At 45.3% G+C, this 22,542-nt stretch overlaps 1 pseudogene; it reads right to left on the reverse strand.

The window, feature by feature from the left end:
* Positions 1-14,418: 14,418 nt before the first annotated feature.
* LOC117802225 lies at positions 14,419-15,993 on the reverse strand (annotated as a pseudogene).
* Between the last annotated feature and the right edge of the window lie 6,549 nt (positions 15,994-22,542).

Here is a 22,542-nt window from a genome sequence, read left to right on the forward strand (position 1 = left end):
GCACTTTGCATTTCACAGATTGCAACAACACCCCCAGAGTTGGGGTGAGGAGTGGGAGACTGCTTGCACTGGCTGTGGCCTGGTCCCACCAGCAACAGCCTCATCTCTTCATTCTCTGTCACGCCTCTCTCCCTCTTGTTTCCCATCTCCTCTTTTCTTCCCTCTTCTTCCCCTTTTGGTTCAATTTTCCCTGCTTCTTTTCTACTTCTAGCACCTCCTTCCTGCTCTCCTTTTCCAAACCCCAGAGATGGTGCATGGGTATCTCTTTCACTAACGGAACATTTCCACCGCCCCCATCCCCTAACCAAGCCATTAACCCCCGCTGCTCAGTGGGATGCACCTCAGCCTGTTATTAACTTCATTTCAGCTGCCAACACAGCTCTGTGCAACCTCATTCAGCAGGCAGGGATGGACGTGGGTGTCCGTGGGAACAATGGCACCGGGACTGAGTGCCTGAGTCCAGGTGGCCCCAAGCTGCCTGGGTGACATGAGGGGCAGGAGGCCTAGGAGATGGTGCAGGGAGGGGGACATGGGATGTGACTGGTGTGAGATGGTCCCCCAGCCTCCCCCCAAGGCCTGGCAAGTGCAGGGGAGGCAGCTGAGTCCTTATGGTGCAGAAAAAAGTCTATGCCAGGGAGGAAACATGGTTACAAGAGGAGGAAATATGGTGAGGAGGAAGGAGCCCTGGCCGGGATTCTGGGGGACCAAGTGTCTTCTCGGGTTACTTCTCTACTTTGAGCTTCAACTTCCTCAACTTTAGGATGGCAGCAATGACCCCTGCCCTACTACTCACAGAGCTCTAGTGAGGCTCAAATGAGGTAAAGTGAGGTAAAGGACAGGAAGCCTTCTCTATCCTTGAGGCATGGTGTGTGAGTCAGTTCGGACTAAGTAGCTCAAATGACAGAAGTTATTTTCTCACAGTTCTGGAGGCTGGAAGTCCAAGAACAAAGTGGGGGCAGGGTTGGTTTCTTCTGAAGCCTCTTTCCTTAGCTTGCAGATGGCTGTCTTCTCTCTGTGTCCTCACATGGTCTTCCCTCTGTGTGTATCCCCTAATCAGTCCTTCTTATAAAGTCAACAGATTGGATTAAGGCCCACCCTACTGACCTTGTTTTAACTTAATTACTTCTTTAAAACCCTGTCTCCAAATATGGTCACATCCTGAAGTACAGGAGGTTATGACTCCAATATATTCAGTCCCTAACACACAGCTATTTCTTTTGTGATCAGTCACCCTGGGGTTAGGATCTGTCTAACATATGGGAACTTGTTCACCCATGGCAGTGGGAGGATGGAAAGTGGGTTCCAGAGGCCCTGTGGTGTTGGGCCAGGCTTCAGGGGATGGCAGGCCCAGTGGTCCATCTTCCTGCCACAGCTCCATGTAACAGCATGTCCAGTGGGACTCTTACTGTTGCTCAGAATTGGTGGCTTGAGCCCAAATCTGTCCAGACACTCATTCCAGGGACTGCAAAGTGGTAACAGGACTGCCCCACTATCCCCCTCATGGCTTCAGTCTCTATCCACTCCCACTCCTGAGATGAGTGGAGGGATTTGAAGAGTCATGACTCATTCATCTGTGAGAAGTTCTGGGCTTCTCCCTTCCTTTTGTCTGGCTGGAAGGACATTCCTTTCCAAAGGTAATCATGAGGGGTAACATATTCACTCACATAAATTAAGGTATACCAGCTCCCTCTCCAGCTGGGTTCTCACTGGACCGGGGAGCTGGAAGACATCGTGGTGTTATCACTAGAATGGTGTGTGAAGCAGTGGGGAGCTCAAGGGACAGCTGGTTTGTGTTCCGTGTGTTGCCAGGAGTTGAGGGAGAACAACCCTGGTGCCTGCTTCTTACCTGAGGTCTCTTGCAGTGGGAGATTGGCTGGAGCACTCTGTGGGTGGGAGTGGGGAGAGTAGAAATAGGGTGAGCTGCTGGACATTAGGGATGGTAGTTGACCTGCCCAGGGTCAGTGTGAAGGATGCTGGAGGGTAGGGTGGGAGGCTGGACCTCAGTGAGGATATACCTACCAGGACATCTGAGGAGAGGCACCCTTGCCTGTCTCTGTTATCAGCAGTGGAGGGCCAAGTGAATCTGGCACATGAAGCAGGATTGCTGGGGAAGAGATTCCAGGAACTTCCCAGGTATTGAAGTCTTGCTCCCCTGTCAATTCTGTAAATAGTAGGCACCCCAGCTTCAGCCTACCTGACACCAGAGTAATCTAACTCTTCCACCGCGGGCCATGCTACTTCACATCAACCCTATGCAGAGGGAGGACAGATGGGATGGTAGTTCCCATGGCAGTGGTGACCACACTTACATGTCTAGCAGAGGGGCCAGACCCTGTCTGTGGGGTGATGAGGGCATGGGGCCTGTGCCTTCTCCTCTGTGGCTGACTTAGGCTTGTAAATTTCTCTTTCTCCACTGAAGCCCATTCCTGAATTATGCCATGTGATGTTGTACAGTTTTCTCTAACCATGGTACCTCAGGTGGTGACCTATAGGGAGTCCCTAGGATGAAATGTCTTAAAATAACCGTGTGCTCAGGCAGAGGCTACCTGAAGCCAGTGGAACCAAGTGGAGTTGGGAGAGACCACGGAATTCCTCTGCTTTAGTCTGCTCAGGCTGCTACATCAAGATAACACAGATGCGGTGTATTCTTTTAATTTTTAAAAAAGATTTTAGTTATGTATTTATGTATGTATGTATTTATTTATAGAGCTTGAGTCGGGGGGATGGGTAGAGGCAGAGCGAGAGAGAATCTCAAGCACACCCCCTTTTGAACGCAGAAGCCCAACATGGGGCATGATCATGAGATCATGACTTGAGCGGAAACTAAGTATTGGACACTTAACCCACTGAGCCACCCAGGTGCCCCACAGATGGGGTGTCTTAAACAATAGACATTTATTTTTCTCACAGTTTGGGAGACTGGAAGTCCAAGAGCAAGGTGTTGGCAGAGTGGTTTCTAGTTAGGGTGCTCTTCCTGGTTCGCAGACAGCTACCTTCTCTCTGTGTCCTTACATGGCTTTTCCTCTGTGCACATGGAGAGAGAGCGAGCTCTGGTGTCTCTCTCTCTCTTCTTTTTTTTTTTTTTTTAGATTTTATTTATTTATTCAACAGAGATAGCCAGAGCCAGCGAGAGAGGGAACACAAGCAGGGGGAGTGGGAGAGGAAGAAGCAGGCTCATAGCGGTGGAGCCTGATGCGGGGCTCAATCCCATAACGCCAGGATCACGCCCTGAACCGAAGGCAGACGCTTAACCGCTGTGCCACCCAGGCGCCCCATCTCTCTCTCTGTCTTCTTAGTAGGACACCTGTGCTGTAGGATTGGGGCCCTACCCATGTGACCTCATTTAACATTAACAACCTCTTTAAAGGTTTTGTCTCTAAATATAGTCACATTGGGGGTTAAGGTTTCAACATACACATTTTGGGGGACACACTTAGTCCATAAGACTTCTATGCCATGAGAAAGCAGCCAGTTAAAAAGATGCAGCAGATCTCATTTTGCTTCCCTGCCCCAACACTCAGGGAGAGGGAGGAGGGGGTGTTCTTGGGTGGTCTTCACATCTCTCTCCAGGATTCCAGGGAGAGGAACAGGAAGACACAAAAGACCAGACCTCATCCTCTCACTCCTTCCAGTCCTCGAGCTGAAGCCTGAGGAGAAGAAAAGCTTTAAATGGATGCAGAGCTTTTTAATAATCAAAATCAACCAGAATATTAGAGAATCTGCTCAAGGTGCAATTAAGGGATCTGCTATGCACGGAGGAAGGGAGACTGGATTTAGCAGCTTACTGAGGTCAGACTGCTAGGAGACCAACTCCATCATTGTGAAAGATGAAGTCCTTTGTAATCAGAAGAACTTTTTTTTTTTTTAATCCATGACTGGACTGATGTGCAAACACTTCAGGAAATTTACCCTTTAAGTAGTCGTGCTTCAAGTGGGGTACTCCCAGGGCACAAAGCCTGGGGAGAACAGGGCACAATACTGCACTTGGGCTCTCGATGCTTCCCAGGGGAGGGAAATGGGGATTCCAGTTGGAAGGCATCAGGGAAACAAGGAAGGTACTTCCAGGTTAGAAGGCTAGAGACAGGAGGGGCTTGACATGTTCCAGGACCTATGTGTTTCAGCCTAAGGCAGCCATTTCCTGGCTTTGGAGTTCACAGGCCAGAATAAATAAATAATAGCTGGAAATCGATATAGGATCACCAGCTTTGTGTTTTGCTAAGAAAGGATATGAAGAAAAAATGCTACCATCTATTATCACCATCCTTTCCTAAAAGAAAGGATATTTTAACATTCCTTTGCCCCAAACCAAAGAGGAGAGAAGGGATATAATCTCAGAATGATGTGGAGTCTTTAAATTGAATAAATATAACATTGGAAAAAATTCACAGCATTGCCCTTGCTTTTTTAATTTTGCTGAGGCTGTTGAAAACATTAGTAATCTGGCTGAAGCTTAAGGGATTTTGCCCGTGTGTGAGTGTGTCTGTGAGTATGAGTCTTCCTGTGGGAAGGCAAGTGTGTGAATGTCACACACAGACGTGAGAGTCTGTGAGCATATGGATGAATGCGTTGCTTATATGCATGTGTATGTTGGGGATGGAGGAAAAGGGAAGAGGTATGTGGGCGTGGGAGGAGGGGAGCCACAATGGCATAACCGGTAGGACCCTGACTTGCTTAAAGCCCACCCATAGTTACAGAGGACATTTTTCCCTTCGGTCCCCATTCCACTGTCACTCCCTTGCGCCTTTTCCACTCCTTCCCTCCCTCACTCTAATGCCATGGTGGAGGTGACCCCCCAGGCCCACCCCTGGTCAGCACCCCTGCCAGACTTCTCACATCCTGCCAGGAAGAATCGCTGTTCTGTAAAGGAGCCTTTACATCCTCCTGACACACAATCACTCCAGGAAGCAAAACTGGGCTAAGTCCTTATTCAGCGAAGGACTCAGCTCCCTCAGGCCCTGGCCCTGCTTGAGCCTCTCAGGTGCTTAATGACCTTGAGTCAGTGATGCTGCCCTTCAGCCCTCCCCCTGGCAAGGAAAGAGCCACAGGTGACCTTGAAGCTACTTGGAGGTACCCTTTGACCTCCTTCCTTGTTCCATGGGGAAGAACCACCTGACGTTGGTCCCCACTCCTGGAGTGGGCTTAGGGATCCCCCTTGTTGGTCTCAAACCAATTCTGGGTCCTTCTGCATCACTTCTCCCCCAGGGTAACAACTTGCTCCCATCAGGCTGACAGCTGTCCAACCCTTCCAAAATTCTACATTGTCTCTTGCCTGCATGACTTTGTTTTTTCAGGTCTCTTCTGGGAAGACTGCCTTTCCAAATGGTAGCCTAACTTCAAAGTTCAGCTAAAATGCTACCTCTTCCAGGAAGACTTCCTGCACCCCCTGTGCTGATTTTGCCAACCAGGGTAAGGGGAGCATGAGGCCTGGAGTCCAACCTCAAAATCCTCCCCCATCTTTTAAAATGTCTGCTTCCTAAAACTAAAAGGCAACCTATGGAATGGGAGAAGATATTTGCAAATGACTTATCAGAAAAATGGTTAGTATCCAAAATCTATGAAGAACTTACCAAACTCAACATCCAAAAAACAAAAAATCGGGTCAAGAAATGGGCAGAAGACATGAACAGATATTTCTCCAAAGAAGACCAACAGACAAATGAAAAAATGCACAGCATCACTTGGCATCAGGGAAATGCAAATTAAAATCACAATGAGATACCACCTCACACCAGTCAGAACAGCTAAAATTAGCAACCCAGGAAACAACAGATGTTGACAAGGATGTGGGAAAAGGGAACCCTCTTACACTGCTGGTGGGAGTGCAAGCTGGGGCAGCCACTCTGGAAAAACAGTATGGAGGTTCCTCAAAAGGTTAAAAATAGAGCTCCCCAGTGACCCAGCAACTTATCTGAAGGATACAAACGTAGTAATTCAAAAGGACACCTGTACCCCAATGTTTATAGCAGCAAAGTCCACAATAGCCAAACTATGGAAAGAGCTGAGATGTCCATCGACGGATGAATGGATAAAGAAGATGTGGTATAGGGGTGCCTGGGTGGCTCAGGTTGTGATCCCAGGCTCCTGGGATCGAGCCCCACATTGGGCTCCCTGCTTCTTCCTCTGCCCCTCACCCTACTTGTGTTCCCTCTCTTGCCGTCTCTCTCTCTCTGTCAAATAAATAAATAAAATCTTAAAAAAAAAAGAAGATGTGAGATACACACACACGTGCACACACACACACAATGGAATATTACTCAGCCATCAAAAAGGATGAAATCTTACCATTTACATTGATAGGGATGGAACTGGGTATTATGCTGAGCGAACTAAGTCAATCAGAGAAAGACAATTATCATATGGTTTCACTCATACGAGGAATATAAGAAACAGCACAGAGGATCATATGGGAAGGGAGGGGAAAACAGAATGTGAAGAAGGGAGATAAACCATGAGAAACTCTTAACTATGGGAAAGAGTTGAGGGTTGCTGGAGGGAGGTGAAAGGAAGGGATAACTGGGTGATGGACATTAAGGAGGCCACGTGATGTGTTGAGCCCTGGGTGTTATATGCAATTGATGAATTACTGAATTCTACATCTGAAACTAATTATGTTCTATATGTTGGCTAACTGATTTTGAATTAAAAAAAAAATAAAACGTGTTCTTCCTGAACTGCGCCTCTGACTTGCCTCTCCACATGGTTTTATTGTTTGAGATTTAAAAATTAAGATTAATCTTCTTGGCTGGTCCCCCTGTGCTGATTTTGCCCAATTGTTTTTTTAAAGCCATGCTTTTGTTTTTACTGCTTTTAAGGTTGTCTTTTTATGGGGTCGTTTTTAAATGCTTATTAATTCTCATTGATTTTATGTTCTCGTTTAGTGTGAAAGAGGGAATAGGAAATGGCAGCTAGAGGGGAGGTGGGAGCCTGCACCCCGGGGACTCTGGTCCAGCAGGGGGTGGCTGAAGGCAGCAGGGCTGTGAGCAGGATAGAGCCAGGCTCAATCCCAGCTGCACGCCTCAGCCACTCACAACTTCTCCAAGCCTGCAAATAGAGATACAACCCAGCACTCTGGGTTGCTATGAGAATGAACTTGGGTTGTACCTTTACAGTGCACAGCACAGTGCACGGTCCACATCAGGCACTCACAACATGAGTGAAAATGCCTCTTCACCTTCATTCTCCAAGCAGAATCCTGAACTGGCCTTTAAGGAGGCCTGGCTTCACTAACCTACAGGGTACCTTTCTGTGAATTAGAGAGGGGTGCCCCTCTGGGCAGGCCAGGGCACAGTGCTGGTAACAACCTCACAGTGATGCCGCAGAAGGCAGCTGACCTCAGGGTTAACATTCCCCATCCCTGCAGCAGAGCTGATGAACACAGGAGCCTTGAAGCCAGCCTCAAAGGCAGCTCAGGGGAGCTGGCAGGCAAAGGTATTGTGTGCAGAATCCTTGGGGTAGGAGGTGGGGCATGCACTACTCTATTTTTCTGGTCTTTCCTCATTGTGAATGCAAGCTCCTTGAGGCTTCCACTTACTTCTCTTTATTTCTCTCTGTCCTCTACAAGCTTAATAATTGCTTGTCTAATGGGCATGAGCATGAGGGAACCCAGGGAAGAGGCCAAGAAGGGAAGGAAAAATGGCCCACGGAGCCTCCACCTCTCTGACGGCAGCCTCTGAGGGGTGGGGACACACAGCTCATGGTTCTCCTCTTTCAGTCTCAAGTTCGCAGAACTTGTTACCTGGCCAAGTGCGTTGCAACGGAACTTCTGTCCCAATCTCCTTCACTCTGACAGACTTGCAGGACTTGCATCGTCCGTCTTGATATGCACCTTGAAACCCTAGGGTCCTATGAAAAGTCAGAAGCTCCTGCCCAAACAGAACACTGAATTAATCTCATTAGTATTTTTCACTGCAGCAAACCCTCACTGAGCACTTACAGAGTGCCCGGGACTCCTCTGTGACTGGAGATTGGTGGTCACAAGCCTGATCTCAGGGAGTTGGCATCTAACATATTATCAGTTGTGGTCTTGCTCGCCTGTGTCATCACAGTACAGAGGGACTCCCGGGTCACAGGTTTGGGGAACAGAAGAAGGCATGGTGTGGATAAGTGTGGTGTGGTGTGGGGGGTACAAGGGCTGGAGGAGTGATGAGAGGGTGGTAAGCCAGTCCTTCTCAGTAATGCCCATAGGGTTGGCCATGTCCAGCTTCCATTCTGCCACCTGAATGGTTTTCTAAAATCGAAGGACCACCTCAGGCTCCTCCTTCAGCAGCCATTCTAGTGGCTCCCCCTCTCATCTGCATACATTCCAAGCATATATTAGGGTGGTCTGACCCATCCTATTCACCAAACCCCTCTCAAACCCCAGGCCTCACACCGTACACACCAGCAATTTAACCTGCTTGGAACTCTTCGATTATCACCTGTGATTGAATTCCTTACACATTGGCTTACATAATCCCTCCCCACCCCTTGTCCCTTGGCTGATTCCTTCTCATTGTTTAGGGCTAATTTCATGTGTCACTTCTTTCAGGTAGCCTTCCTTGCTCCCTCAGGCAGGATTAGAGACATGACAATCTCCTGGGGGATCTCGCTAAGACACTGCTTCTGATTTGGTGTGTCTGGAATGAGGCCAAAGATTTGCAATTTCTCACAAGCTCCCAGGTGATGCTGATGCTGGACTGCACTTCAAATAGCAAAGCAGTCTTAGGTTACTTACTGGGTCTGGTTCAATTTCAAACATCTAGCACAGGGCCCCTTAGCCTTTTGGGTGTCAAGGACTCCTTTGAGAATCAAATAAATATTTTGGACACTCCTCCACAAAATGCACATATGCAAATAGTTTTGCTTATATTTGTAGACCTTATATTGCTTCCATGCACATCAGGTTGGCGGTACCTCCCCCAGGGCCCTCCCATAATGCAATGGTTATATACCCAGCCCTTGTGTTCAGAAACCAACTTTGTTACTGAGCTGGCTGCCCTTTCCAAGCCTTGGTTTTCTCATTAGAAAAGTTGTTAAAGCTTTTAGAAAAAGATGATACTAATAGCAACCTTCTCCTAGGGTTATTGTGAGGATTAAAAATGAGAACGCAAAAAATGTGCTTAGCATGGGGTCTGATGGGCTCTTGATAAATATTCTTCTTATTATCATTAATAATTGATGTACATGGAGAAGAACCAAGCACTCCCCTATCCCTGGCATCCCTCAGAGGGAGCTAGGGACAGTGCTGGGTTGTCCCTATTCTTCAGTGGGGACCTCGAGGCTCTGGGAGCTTGCGTCCTGTGCCAAGTCACTCAGCTTCTAAGGAGCAGAGTTCCGCAGCTGCTCCAAAGCTGGTGTTTTTTTCCCTGTATTTCCCTGGACGAAAATAAGCAAACAAATGGGGGCATGAGGAGGGTTTTTTTTTCCCCCTTATAAAAATATTTAAATTTTTTCACCACATTTAAGAAAGTGATATTAACTTTAATTTTCATCATTTTTGGCAATGTAACAAAGCTGCCTGAGAACTTTTCTCAACACATTAGTCGCTTGGGTGGTTAATTATTAGCCATTAATTTTGGTGAAGCTTTCTGCCAAGTGACGGCTCCAAAGAGCCATTTACCTGTTTATTCACACTTTCCACGAAAGACCCATTTTTTCTTTACAACAAACCCAATATTAAATATGCAGCCCGCTTTATTTATTTATTTTTACACGGAAACTCTGACCTGTGTAAGCCCCTTTCTTTTCATCCCAGTTTCAAAACACTTCATTCATGCATTTTAGAAGTTATGCAAATGAGTTTCCTTGATTTTAGAGGATTTCTCTGGGATTGATTTTGGGATTCTGTATTAATTACCACTACCCAGGCATAGGGGCTGTCACATAATGGATATATTTAGCAAGAATGACAAGGCTGATAATTATGCACAAGGAGTGTTAGAAAAGGGACTGTTTACTTTGATGTTTAATTTCAGCAGACTTCTTTAGTTTGTTAAACTTAATCAAAAGCAATCAAAATACACTAGTGTGAATTACAGCAAATTAATTTCAAACCAGCGGAAAACATTATGTCTTTCAAATGTGAACGTTGAACTGGAACTCCTGAATGAGCCACTCAAAGCAAGGAAGGGGTAAGTTTTTGAGTGTGGAACTTTGGTCAAGACCTTGAGTTAGGGTCTGAGAGGGGACTGGGTAGGATTCTGTAAGAAACTGTGCTTTCTGGAAAGACTGAGGCCTAAGAATGACTTTCATTGTGGGGTTTAAGGCAAACTCACTTGATGACTTGGGAAAGTCACTCAAACCTAACACAACCTAATTCTTGCCTTGCTATGATTATTTATAACATTTTACCTTTATCATCTTTATTGAATATTTACTCTGTGCCAAGTTCAGCATGGCCCCGTGAAGTCCCCCGTGAACAGATGAAGACCCTGTTCCATGACTCTGAGCCAGGCCTCTCCAGATTACTCCTCTAGGGACATTTTATTTTCAACAGACTTCTTTGGTTTGACAACTTAACAAGGAGTAATCAAAACATGCTTATGGACGTATAGAAAATTAATTTCAAGCCAATGCCAAAGATTATGTTTCCCTACCATGGAGAATCAAATGAGAAGATGGATGTGAAAATATTTTGTAAACTGTTGACTACTGTGCAAATGAACAGTATTAACAGTGAGAGAGCAAGTCTAGCAGAGCATGTGGCCGGCCAACTCCCCTAGCTCATGACTCATCATGGGAGTTTGCCTTAAACCTCAAAATGAAGGTCATTCTTAGGCTTCAGTCTTTCCAGAAAGCACAGCTTTTATTTTATAAGATTTATAATTAAATGGGACCCACTGAGTCATTCAAACATTGATTCACTGCACGTTTTCTGAGTTTATCTACTAAGATCAAGGTACAAGGAGAGGACACAGAGCTTGATAAGATGTCGCCTTGACCCTGGGAGCCCACTATGTTGTGACCGAGATAAACACTTAAATTGTTTATGATAATCCAAGGATCCATGAATAGGACCCAATGATGGCACTTGTTTGGCACTATTTTAAGGATGGACACTTTGTGTCATTTACCAATGTATCCCCAGCACCTGGCATACAGATTGGCTACAGAAAGTATTTGATAAATTTGGTCAAATGAATGAATTTTTTAAAAAGATTTTATTTATTTGAGAAAGAAAGATTGAGGGAGAGAGAGAGCACAAGTAGGGCAGAGGGGCAGAGGGAGAGGGAGAAGCAGACTCCCCGCTGAGCACGGAGCCCTGCAGGGCTGGATCCCATGAGATGACCTGAGCCAAAGGCAGACACTTAACCAAGTCACCCAGGAGCCCCTGAATGAATGAATTTTAAACAGGTCCTGGTTATCAGGGCAGGTATCCAGAGCGGATGATAGTGATGGAACTTTGTAAGGATTGACCTAGTATTCATGGGTAGAGAGGTTCTGAAGGACACACCAGGATGAAGGAGCAGTGTAAGGTGCTGGGCGCCGTGTCTCGTTGGGTACAGCATTAAATGGGGGTGGAAGGTTGAATGTGACCATGTGGGGCTGGGTTTTGGTTCCCAGGCTACAGAGGGGATGTCTACTCTGCAGGTTTTAGAGGAGGGGAATGCCCTACATGGTCATGCTCTTGATCAAACTGGGTTTGAATCTTGGTTCCACTCTTTGCTAGCTGGGTTAATTTGGGCAAGTTATCTAAGCTCTCTCCACCTCAATGGCCTCAAATGTAAACTGGGGATGATAACTGTCTTGTTTTGTGGGGTTGTTGTGAGGATTACGTGAACTCTCAGGTATAAAAGACTTAGAACCATGTTGTACACGGAGCTAGCCCTGAGTTGGTGCTAGCCGTTATTATTAATTGGTGTTCGATGGCTCTGGTGAGAATCTTAGCTTTGCCACTTGTCAGCTATGTGACCTTGACATAGTGGCTGACACCCTCCAATCCTCATGTTCTTCTTTGTAAATGGGGTGGAGGAAGTGCACCTGCCGAGGGCACAGGTGAAGTAAGGTGTGCATTCTGCATAGTGCCTACCTGAGAGCAAGGCAGAGCCTACCGTGGCCTGTGTCAGGAGACTCCCACGACGAAAGGATGCTTGGATGAGACGTCAGCAGTGCGACCCGCTCGGAGGCTCTTGCCGCTGCCAGTAGGAGACACAGAGCTCAACTTCCATGAAACCAGAACTGAAGCAGTGCCTGGGGACATGGCAAGGAGAGGGGAGGATGGATTTGAGAGACTTGTCTGTGGACCTGCAGGCTCACAGGAGGGAAAAGGAGGAGAGGACAATGAGGTTCTCACCTGGCTCCTGGAAGTATGTGTGCATGTGGACGGAGACGAAGAGCCAGGAGGAGAAGGTTTGGGGATGAACAGAGATGATGAGCTTACCTGAAGCAGACATATGGTTGAGAGGGCTTCAGAACAGAGAATGTGTAGGCTAATCACATTTTGGCAGCGTCTGCATTTTTAGAAAGATGAACTTACCCATGCTACTCTTTTAAAAAATTATGGTCAACATCACTAATGATTAGGGAAATGCAAATCAAAACCACAATGAGCTATCACATCACATCTGTTAGAATGGCTCATATCAAAAACACAAGAAACAAGTGCAGTGCTGGCGAGGATGTGGGGATGCAAACGGGGAAAGCCACTGTGGGAAACAGTATGGAGGTTCCTCACAAAATTAAAAATAGAACTACCATATGCTCCAGTAATTCTACTATTGGGTACTTAACCAAAGAAAATGAAGACACTAATTTGAAAAGATATATGCTTATAGAAGCATTATTTACAATAGCCAAGATATGGAAGCAGCCCAAGTGTCCATGGATACATGAATATATATTATATATATATACATATATATATACACACACACATATATATATATACACATACATAATGGAATATTACTCAGCCATAAAAAGAATGAAATCTTGCCACTTGCAACAACATGGATAGATCTAGAGAGTATAATGTTAAGTGAAATAACTCAGTCAGAGAAAGACAAATACTACATGATTTCACTCATATGTGGCATTTAAGAAATAAAACGAGATGATCCTGGGTGACTCGGTCAGTTAAGCATCTGACTCTGGATTTCAACTCAGGTCATGATCTCAGGGTTATCAGATCAAGCCCTTAGTCAGGCTCCGCACTAAGTGTGGAGCCTGCTTACGATTCTCTCTCTGCTACCCCCCCATGCTCTCTCTCTCTCAAAAAAGAAACAAACAAACAAATGAACAAAGGAAAAAGGAGACAAACAAACAACCAGACTCATAAATATAGAGAATAACTGGTGTTTGCCAGAGGGGAGGTGGGTGAGGGGATGAGTGAGATAGGTGAAGGGGATGAAGAGCACAGAAAGAGCACTGAGTAACGGACAGAATTGTTGAATCACTATGCTGTACACCTGGAACTAATATAATGCTGTATGCTATACTGGAATTTAAAAAAATTATGGCTAAATATGCAGAACATAAAATGTACTAACCATTTTTAAGCAGACAGTTCAGTGCATGAAGTATACTCACATTGTTATACAGCTATCACCACCATCCCTCTCCAGAACTTTCCATCTTCCCAAACTGAAACTCTGTAACCATTAAACACTAACTCCCCATCCCCCCACTTCCCAGTCCCTGGCAACCACCACTCTACTTTCTGTCTCTATGAATTTGACCATTCAAGGAGCCTCATGTAAATGAAATCATAGAATATTTGTCCTTTTGTGACTGGCTTATTTCACTTAGCATCTGTCCTCAAGGATCATCCATATAGTAGCAAATTTCCTCCCTTCTAAAGGTTGAATAATATTCTATTGTATACACAAACCACATTTGGTTTAGCTACTCATTTGTCAATGGACATTTGGGTTCCTTCCACATTTTGGTGATTGTAAATACGGTTGCTATGAACATGGGTGTATAAATATCTATTCATGTCCTTGCCTTCAGTTCTTTTGTGTATATACCCAAAAGTGGAACTGCTGGATCACATTATAAATTTATGTTTAATTTTTTTAGAAACCAACATATGGTTTTTCACAGTAGTGACATCATTCTGCATTCCCACCAGCAATGTACAAGTGTTCTGATTTCTCCACATCCTCACCAACACGTTACTTGCTATATTTTGTTTCATTTTTCTCATTAAACTTTTGTCTTAGTGGGCCTCAAAATTCTGTGACAGATTTTTGGTCAAGTTGTTTCCATTAAAAAGTACTGATTTAAAAAACTAATAACTTAAAGTTGACACACACACACACGCTACACGCACACAAATGGTTCACAAAACATTCTCCTTTTCTTCTGAAGGTTTTATGATTCACGTTATCATTCACCAATCTTTCACTATTAAACCTAAATGGCCAATGACACAAACAGCTCTGAGACCGCTCTTCCACCACTGATTAAGACTGGGGTGGCAGGTATTGGGGATAATATTCATTTAGCTTTCTGGGAAGACTTGGTGACCTTGCCAGCTCCAGCTGCCTTCTTATCCACTGCTCTGATGATAGCCACAGCAACCATCTGTCTCATGTCACAAACAGCAAAATGGCTCAGAGGAGGATAGCTAGAGAAGCTCTGAACATACGTGGGCTTACCAGGAACCATATCAACAATGGCAGCATCACCAGATTTCATGGATTTATGTCCATCTTCCAGCTTCTTCTCAGAACAATGATCAATCTCCTTCCATTCAGCGAACTTGCCAGGAGTGTGAACTGGGTAACCATCCAGCACAGGTGCATATCCAGCACTGATTTGGCCTGGATGGTTCAGGATAATCACCTGAGCTGTGAAGCTAACTGGTTCTATTGGTGGGTCATTTTAGCTGTCACAAGCCACACTGCCATGACAAACATTTTTAACAGACACTTTGTTGACCTTGAAGCCCACATTGTTCCCAGGAAGAGCTTCACTGAAAGCTTCATGGTGCATTCAATCATCTTTACTTCAGTTGTAACACTGAATGAAGCAAAGGTGACCACATGCCAGGTTTGAGAATACCATGCTCCACTTGGTCCCAGGGACAGTAAATACCACCAATTTTGTGGATGTCCTGGAGGGGCAGACAAAGGCTTGTCAGTTGGATGTGTTGGTGGCAAGATGCAATCCACAGCTTCAGGCAGTGTGGTTCCACTGGCATTGCCACCTTTATGAGTGACTTTCCATTCCTTGAACCAAGGTGTGTGAGCATTTGGCTCCAGAGTGTTGTCACCATTCCAACCAGAAATCTGCCCAGGTGCTACTGTGTTGGGGTTGTAGTCAATTTTCTTAATGTAGGTGCTGACTTCCTTAGCAATTTCCTTGTATCTCTTCTGGCTATAGGGTGTTTCAATGGAATCTATTTTGTGAACACCAACAATTAGTTGTTTCACATCCAAGTGTGTGAATCAGAAGGGCATGCTCATGGGTCTCTCCTACCAAGAGATACCTGCTTCAAATTCACCAATACCAGCAACAACAACCAGGACAGAATAGTCAGTGTGAGATGTGCCTGTAATCATGGTTTTGATAAAGTCTCCATGTCCTGGGGCATCAGTGAAGGTCGGATGGTCACATAATACTTGTTGATCTTTTTTTTTTTTTAAAGATTTTATTTATTTATTCGACAGAGATAGAGACAGCCAGTGAGAGAGGGAACACAAGCAGGGGGAGTGGGAGAGGAAGAAGCAGTCTCACAGCGGAGGAGCCTGATGTGGGGCTCGATCCCACAACGCCGAGATCATGCCCTGACCCGAAGGCAGACGCTTAACTGCTGTGCCACCCAGGCACCCCTGATCTTGAATCTCTATAGGGCAACATCAGTAGTGACATCATGTTCACGTTCAGCTTTCAAGACCCAGGCATACTTGAAGGAGCCTTTCTCATGTCAGCAGCCTCCTTCTCAAAATTTTCAGTGGTTCTTTTGTGAATCCCACCCCATTCATAGATCAGATGGCCAGCAGTGGTAGACTTGCCTGAATGTACATGTCCAATGATGGCGATATTGATAGGAATCTTTTCCTTTCCCATTTTGGTTTAGGTTTAGTGGTGGTTTTCATGATACCTGTTGGCCAACTCATGAAAAAAGCTGTTTTGTTTTGTTTTTAATAATAACCATCCTAATGGGTGTGAAGTGATGTCTCATTGTGGTTTTGATTTACATTTCTCTAATGACTAGTAATGTTGAAAATCCTTCCATGTACTTACTGGCTACTTGTTTATCTTCTTTGAAGAAATGTTTATCCAAGTCCCTTGCCCATTTTTTGAGTTGGGTTGTTTGTTTTTTGTTGTTGAGTTGTAGGAGTTCTTTATATATTCTGTACATTAATCCCTTATCTGGTAAATAATTTGCAAAATTATCTTCCATTCTGTGGGTTGCTCTTTTACTCTCTTGATAGTGTCCTTGGATGCATGAAAGCTTTAGTTTTGATGAAGGCTAAGTTATCTATTGTTGCCATTTTTTGTGTTTGTCATATCTAACTACATTGCTTCTTATATCATGTAAGAAAGAGTCACATTGTTATGCTAAACTATCGTGATAATGTTGCAAGTATACGTCTGAGCAAATCTACTTTATTATTCTCTTGGGTTAATTAGACATATGGATATACAATGCCAAGCTTCAGATCCTTGTAGATTCCCTTCTGAATTTTTTTATATGTATCAATTGTCCCATCAATCTTCTAGTTCCCAGGCCTAAAAATAGTCATTCTTGACTTCCTGTCTTCATAGGCAGCTATAGAAATGGGGAAATTGTTTCCTTTATCTTTCTGGGCAGTTAGACAATATTTCCCAGCCTCTAAGCAGTTACATTAATGAGCTCTGGCCAAGAACACATGGGCAGAAGGGATGTTTACTACTTTCTGGGCTGGCAGTAAAAGTTTCTATAAAACCCTCCATGCTGTCTCTCTTCCCTCATCTTCCTACTATATGTGGAGTGGAGACACATCTGGTGAGGACAATGTGGACCACAAGGAGAAAGTGTCCTGGGTCCCTGAATGACTACATGGATCAAGTCCCTACATTCACCCACATCGTACCGTGATGTGAGTGAGAAGTGTTAAGCCACTTAGATTTTGAGGGTTACAGCTGATGGTCTGTGCAAGCTGATCCCCCAACAGTTCCAGAGTCCTGTCAGGGCTATCTTCATAATGTGTCTCCCTGTCTTCTCCTTCCTACACCTCTTTAGACTATCTTAGTCTTGTTGCTTCTCCCCTCATCCCTGAACTACTAACTTACTAATATGGTTTATTAACTGGATTATCTGGTTCTACTTGTTCCTCCTGTAGTTCACCATTCATGCGCACAGAAAATAAATATTTCTAAGAGGATAAATGTTTTATATGCTTATGTTTACAAACCTGTGTTATCCAGGGCTTTCCCCATAGGATGCCTTCTTTTCTCTCCTACCCTCATCCACAGAACACTCATCCTTCATGCATTCATGTTTGTTTTTTGTTTGTTTGTTTATTTTTGTTTTTAAATCTTGGCTCCATCTATTCCTCCTGTCTCCTTATCTAAGACTTAGCCATCCTTCAAGTTCAAGTGTTTTCCCGCCTCCAGGGAGCCTTCTGTGAATTCTTGTCTTACTCTCTGTCTCATACCCTTGGCACTAGACATACATTACTCTTTATACATATAGTTCCATACTTAATGAATGTCTTCAGCCAGACCAGAGATTCTTTACTTTGGGCTCATCAATAGGATATGTGAATCCCCTGAAATTATGTTCCAAATTCTGTGCATGTGCACATGTGCATTTTGTTGTTTTGAAGCAGGGCTGAACTTACCGACTTCACATGTCTCTTGCAGTGTTGCAAATCCATGAGACTGGGATACCCATTGTCCCTAGAAAACAATTCATGAAACAGATATGATACCTCAGAGGTGGGAAAAGCTTGGGTGGAAGAAGCAAAGTCAGCTCACATAGGAAACCCTTTGTACTGTTCCTGCTTTAACAGTGACCACTGCCTGCCGAGCTTCCAGGGAGAGGGGTCAGGAACTCCTGCCATAGAATGACTCACTGTCCCTCACACAGCCTCATATCCACCTCATTCCCTTTGGTTCACACAAGGCAGGTGGTTTGTGGAGTTGACCAGAATGGACCAGAGACTTTACTCCTTACCTACCTCAGAGCTGCCTGGGGTAGGGGAGTTAGTTCTTGCCAAATGTTGGGGCAGGAGAAGAGCTCCCCGTTCTCATCATTCCGTTGAGATAATTCCATGCTAGTCAGCAGCTTGTCTTTCTATTGTTCATCTCCATACTCATATGGAGTCTCTTTAAGATCCTATGATCTAGGCCTGGTGGCCTTTGATGCTTGCCCTTCCCAAGGGAGCCCTGGCACAGCCCCACTGGACCATCTCCTCTGCAGCTCTTACTGTTTGCTCAGCACCCAATCTTGGCAGCTAGCAGAGTGCCTTGCTAGGTTTTTTCCTCTATAGCTCTTTGAATGTTTAATAAATTCTTAATTAAAAGCTGGGTACCTCATCTATTTCTGTCAATTGCATCTCTGTTGTGAAGAAGAGAGGCCTACAGGAGGTAAATGTCAACCCTGCACCCTGCCCTCCTGTCACATACACAACTACACACCTGTGTGCATATGTGCACAGGCACACACACACACACACACAGAGCAGTAGGACTTGGTGCTCTATTTACATAATTCTATTGACATTTTGAGGCTAAAATTATGTATGCTACTTTAATTTGCTGTTAAATTAAATTATGAATGTTTGGAACGTAGTAATTTCTTTTGTTCTATGAACAGATTGTTTTATATATCTGCCTATATTACCAAGTTATTAATTTAATGATTTCATAATAGCAGCTCATTCCTCTGGGTAATATAAAGGCTGAAGTGCATGCTCCATACAGCACAGGCAGAGGCTGCTTACCCTACGTGAATTGAAGGTTTTAGGAATAAAGATATTAGTTTTGGCAGAATGTTTAAGTGTGCATAGGAAAACTGGAGGGATATGTCAGGTCAGCTCCAGCTTCCCAATCTCTTTTTAAAAAGGCAAGAGGTGGTCCATTGCCCATGAGACCAAATGAAAAATAATTTTCTTAAATAAAGTCAAGCACCTGGCTGATGATTGGCAAGTTTGAGAGCTGCTGCCTGCCTGTTCATTCTCTCAACTCTGGACACAGTGCAGCTTTAGCTGGGACCTTTCCTCCCGCAGATCTGTTGGGCTGTTACCCTGTCAGCATCCTGGTGATATGCTGCCATGGTAACATGGCATTGGCTTCATCATCCTAGTCCTTGCTGGGATCTTACTCTCTTGCGGGGAAAGGGCAAAGAACCAACCTCAGTGTGGCAAGGAGAACGAGCAAGGAGTATGGATCCAGAAGACACTTCCTCTGGGGCTTTTGGCTTGGGCTCTCTGAGCTTCAATACCCTAATCAGTAAAATGGGGGCACTGAGATCACTTACCCAACCAATTCTGTAGGAGTTGTGGGGTTCAAACAGCAAATGAGATGAGGATGAGAAAATGCTTTGTAATCAGTAACAGACAGGGCTCTTTGGGGGTTGCAGTTGTGTGGGATGTGGGCAGTTCCCAGTAATTACCACACATAAAGACAGAACAATAATCTTCATAATTCCCCCTACAGCCTCAGGGGACTCACTGCTTTCTGGTCCTCAGTTCCTTCTGTTCATACCTAAAACTAAGTGATTTCCAAAGTCTTCCCAGTCCTGGTAGCTTTGGACTCTATGATTTTTTAGAAGAAACCACCGAAATGCTTCATTTTAGTTGGGAAGCCAATGACGAAGGAAGAGCCTTACAAGGAGTTACAGAACATATGGTGGTTCAATAAACATTGAGCACGTCTGACTTAACAAGTACTGATTAAAGCTGCAGATACAATGGTCCCCAACACAGGCACCAAGGTGATGGTCTAATGGGATTCAGATGCCTGAACAGGTGTTCATGTTATCCTGTGGTGATGGGGGCACGCAACCTTCCCAGACTGGGGCCAGGAAAGGGACCAGGAAGCCTGGGCTAAGACTTCAAGGTTGACCAGGGGTCAGCATGCAAGGAAGGGATGAGGGGTGGGAATGGCAAAGGCATTCGGGAAGGAGTAAGAACACACAAGTAATGGAGGTAGGAGAGAATAATGCAGCATGGCTGGGCCATCAAGCCTGGGGTTGTGGGAAGAAGAGTGAGATACCAGGCTGGAGAGATCAGCAGGGGCCGTACCTGCAGATATTGAGAGCCTCATTAAGCAAAGGGCACCTGGGGAGCCACTGAAGAAGGAAAGCATATTGATAGTGCTTTAGACAGCATGGCTGCTGTGGGGAGAACAGTTCGGAAGGAGGTTGGACTGGAGGTGGGGAGGCCAGTTAGGAGACAGTTGCAGTAATCAAGGTGGCAGGCCATGAGGGTCTGACTTAGGTAGTGCAGTGCAGTGGGGGCAAGTACACAGATGTAGGAGGTGCTCAGAAGGCAGAATGGGTAAGGTCTCCACTAGGCTGTCAGTTAGATGAGGACAAAGTATAGGAGAGCCGCAAAGGTGTAGCTAACAGAGATCTTGGCAGTGGCCCTTTGCCCTACAGTTTCATCCCTCTCCACCTCTTCCATCATTTCTCAAAAGGAAACTCTGACATCAGCCCCTTGTCCCATGGCCAGCACACACTGGCACACACGTAAACCCGTTTACTGGGTTGTACACAGACACACACACACACACGTAAACCCGTTTACTGGGTTGTACACAGACACACACACACACACACACACACACACATCTCTTGCTGCTCTGTGTGCTCAGTAGGGCAAGTAAAAAGAACTTCTCTGCAGAGCTGACAGATTGCCAAGTCAAAAACAGGGTCACTGCTTACACTTTCTTCACTTGCTTTTTTTGTCTCTATGTGTCACCTCTATGAAATATTCCTGATTTCCTCAAGAAAAAAAATGAATTCTTTTGTTCTGTGCTGTGTCTACAGCCTTTGTTAATGTCTCTGTTTCAATGTTAGTTTTATGCACAGTAGTGAGTCTTCATCATTTCTGGATTCCCAGGGCCTAATACCATGTCACTTTTGAGTGACTGATGAGCCAATGGACCCCTAGGGCACTGGATCTGATCCCCCATAAAGGGAATTTTGGGGTATAGCTCCCAAATTCTCTCAGCAAAAGCCTGGATCTCCTATCTTGAGATGTGAGACACTAAGGCAGCAGAATCTGGTGCCAAACATCCCACCCGATTGCAGAAGTACCAAAGCCAGACCCCTTAGGAGCCACAAAGAATTACAAAGTGGTTGCTTTTTAAATGTAAATCGTTCATTAGTTGGAGGCAGGAAAGGTGGAGACAGAAAGGGAAAGAGAAGGAGGGTTGGCTGGGCTTAGGTGGGAGATGATAGGAGCTATAAAAGAGTGAAAGAATGCCTGCTTAGGCACAAGATAAAGAAATGGTGAAAAACAAAAAGGGCAGGGAAGGGACAAGGACGGCGTAGACGAGTTTAGGGCGAGCCAGGAGCCAGAGCTGGAATGGAGGATCAGCAGTTGAGGGTGATTTTCCCAAGCACACAGGGGAAGAAATCACTGTAGGATTTGTCAACTAGCATTGAGTAGGACAACCATGTTGGGACATCAGAGGAGAGCTTGGACTGAAGTACCCATAAGGACAAGACATGCTTGTTGCATTAATGGCTGTGTACCTATGCCTGAGGCTGGTACTTCATAGGTGATCAATAAAAGTTGAATGAATGCTGGGTGCTGTCTGAGAACCATACAGAGGTGGAGGGAAGAAGGAAGCCAGCAGGTAGGGGAAGTGTGCAGTCTCCTGGGTTTGGATCTCAGAGCTGGCCTATAAGCCAAGGAGGGTAGAGGCAGATTCTTGGTCCTGGGTTGCATTTCAAGCCATTTCCAGCCAGATTCCAAGAGTCCTGTCAGTGGCAAATTACTGCTTCTACGCTACACATCATGGACTGAGAGAATGACTTTTCAGAGGCCCTTAGAAAAAGGCCACTAGGCAGGAATTGGGGTCAAGGCTGTGGGTTGGGGTCTCCTAAAGAAGGGGGTAGAAGTGGAATGGTCTTCAGGGAAGTGCAGGGAGCTTGATTTTTATTGCAAAACATAGGGTGTCTTTTGTGCCTTACCAAAAGACCAGCTTTGTGGGTGACAGTGGAGGTGAGGGGGAAAGTTATGGTAGAATCCAGGGTGAAGAGTATTTGCCTTTCCACTGTCTCCAAAGAAAAAACCTGGAGGCTTGTGGAGGCCATTTGGAGCACCTCGAAGTCTGGAGCCCTGGGCTATTTAATGTTTCCAGCAATGAACTAGATGATGAGACAGAGCACGCTCATTAATTTCATAGATGACACCCAGCCGAGGCTGGAGGGGCACCTTGGAGGACTGGATTAGAATTCAAATGGACTCCAGTAGGTTGTAGAGGTTGGTCAGAAACAAAAAGATGAGATGCTGGAAGGACAAGGGCAAAGTGAGGGAAAAGCAGCCACGTGAATGACAAGGAGGAATGGTTTGCTGGGTCTCAGCCCTGCCTGAAACCCAAAAACTTTCTTGGCCACCCTGCTTGAGTCATCATGGCTGACATTTGCACACAGCTTACGATGAACTCACACAGATC

The sequence above is a fragment of the Ailuropoda melanoleuca genome, chromosome 5, assembly GCF_002007445.2.
Source record: "Ailuropoda melanoleuca isolate Jingjing chromosome 5, ASM200744v2, whole genome shotgun sequence".
In the NCBI taxonomy this organism is placed as follows: domain Eukaryota; kingdom Metazoa; phylum Chordata; class Mammalia; order Carnivora; family Ursidae; genus Ailuropoda; species Ailuropoda melanoleuca.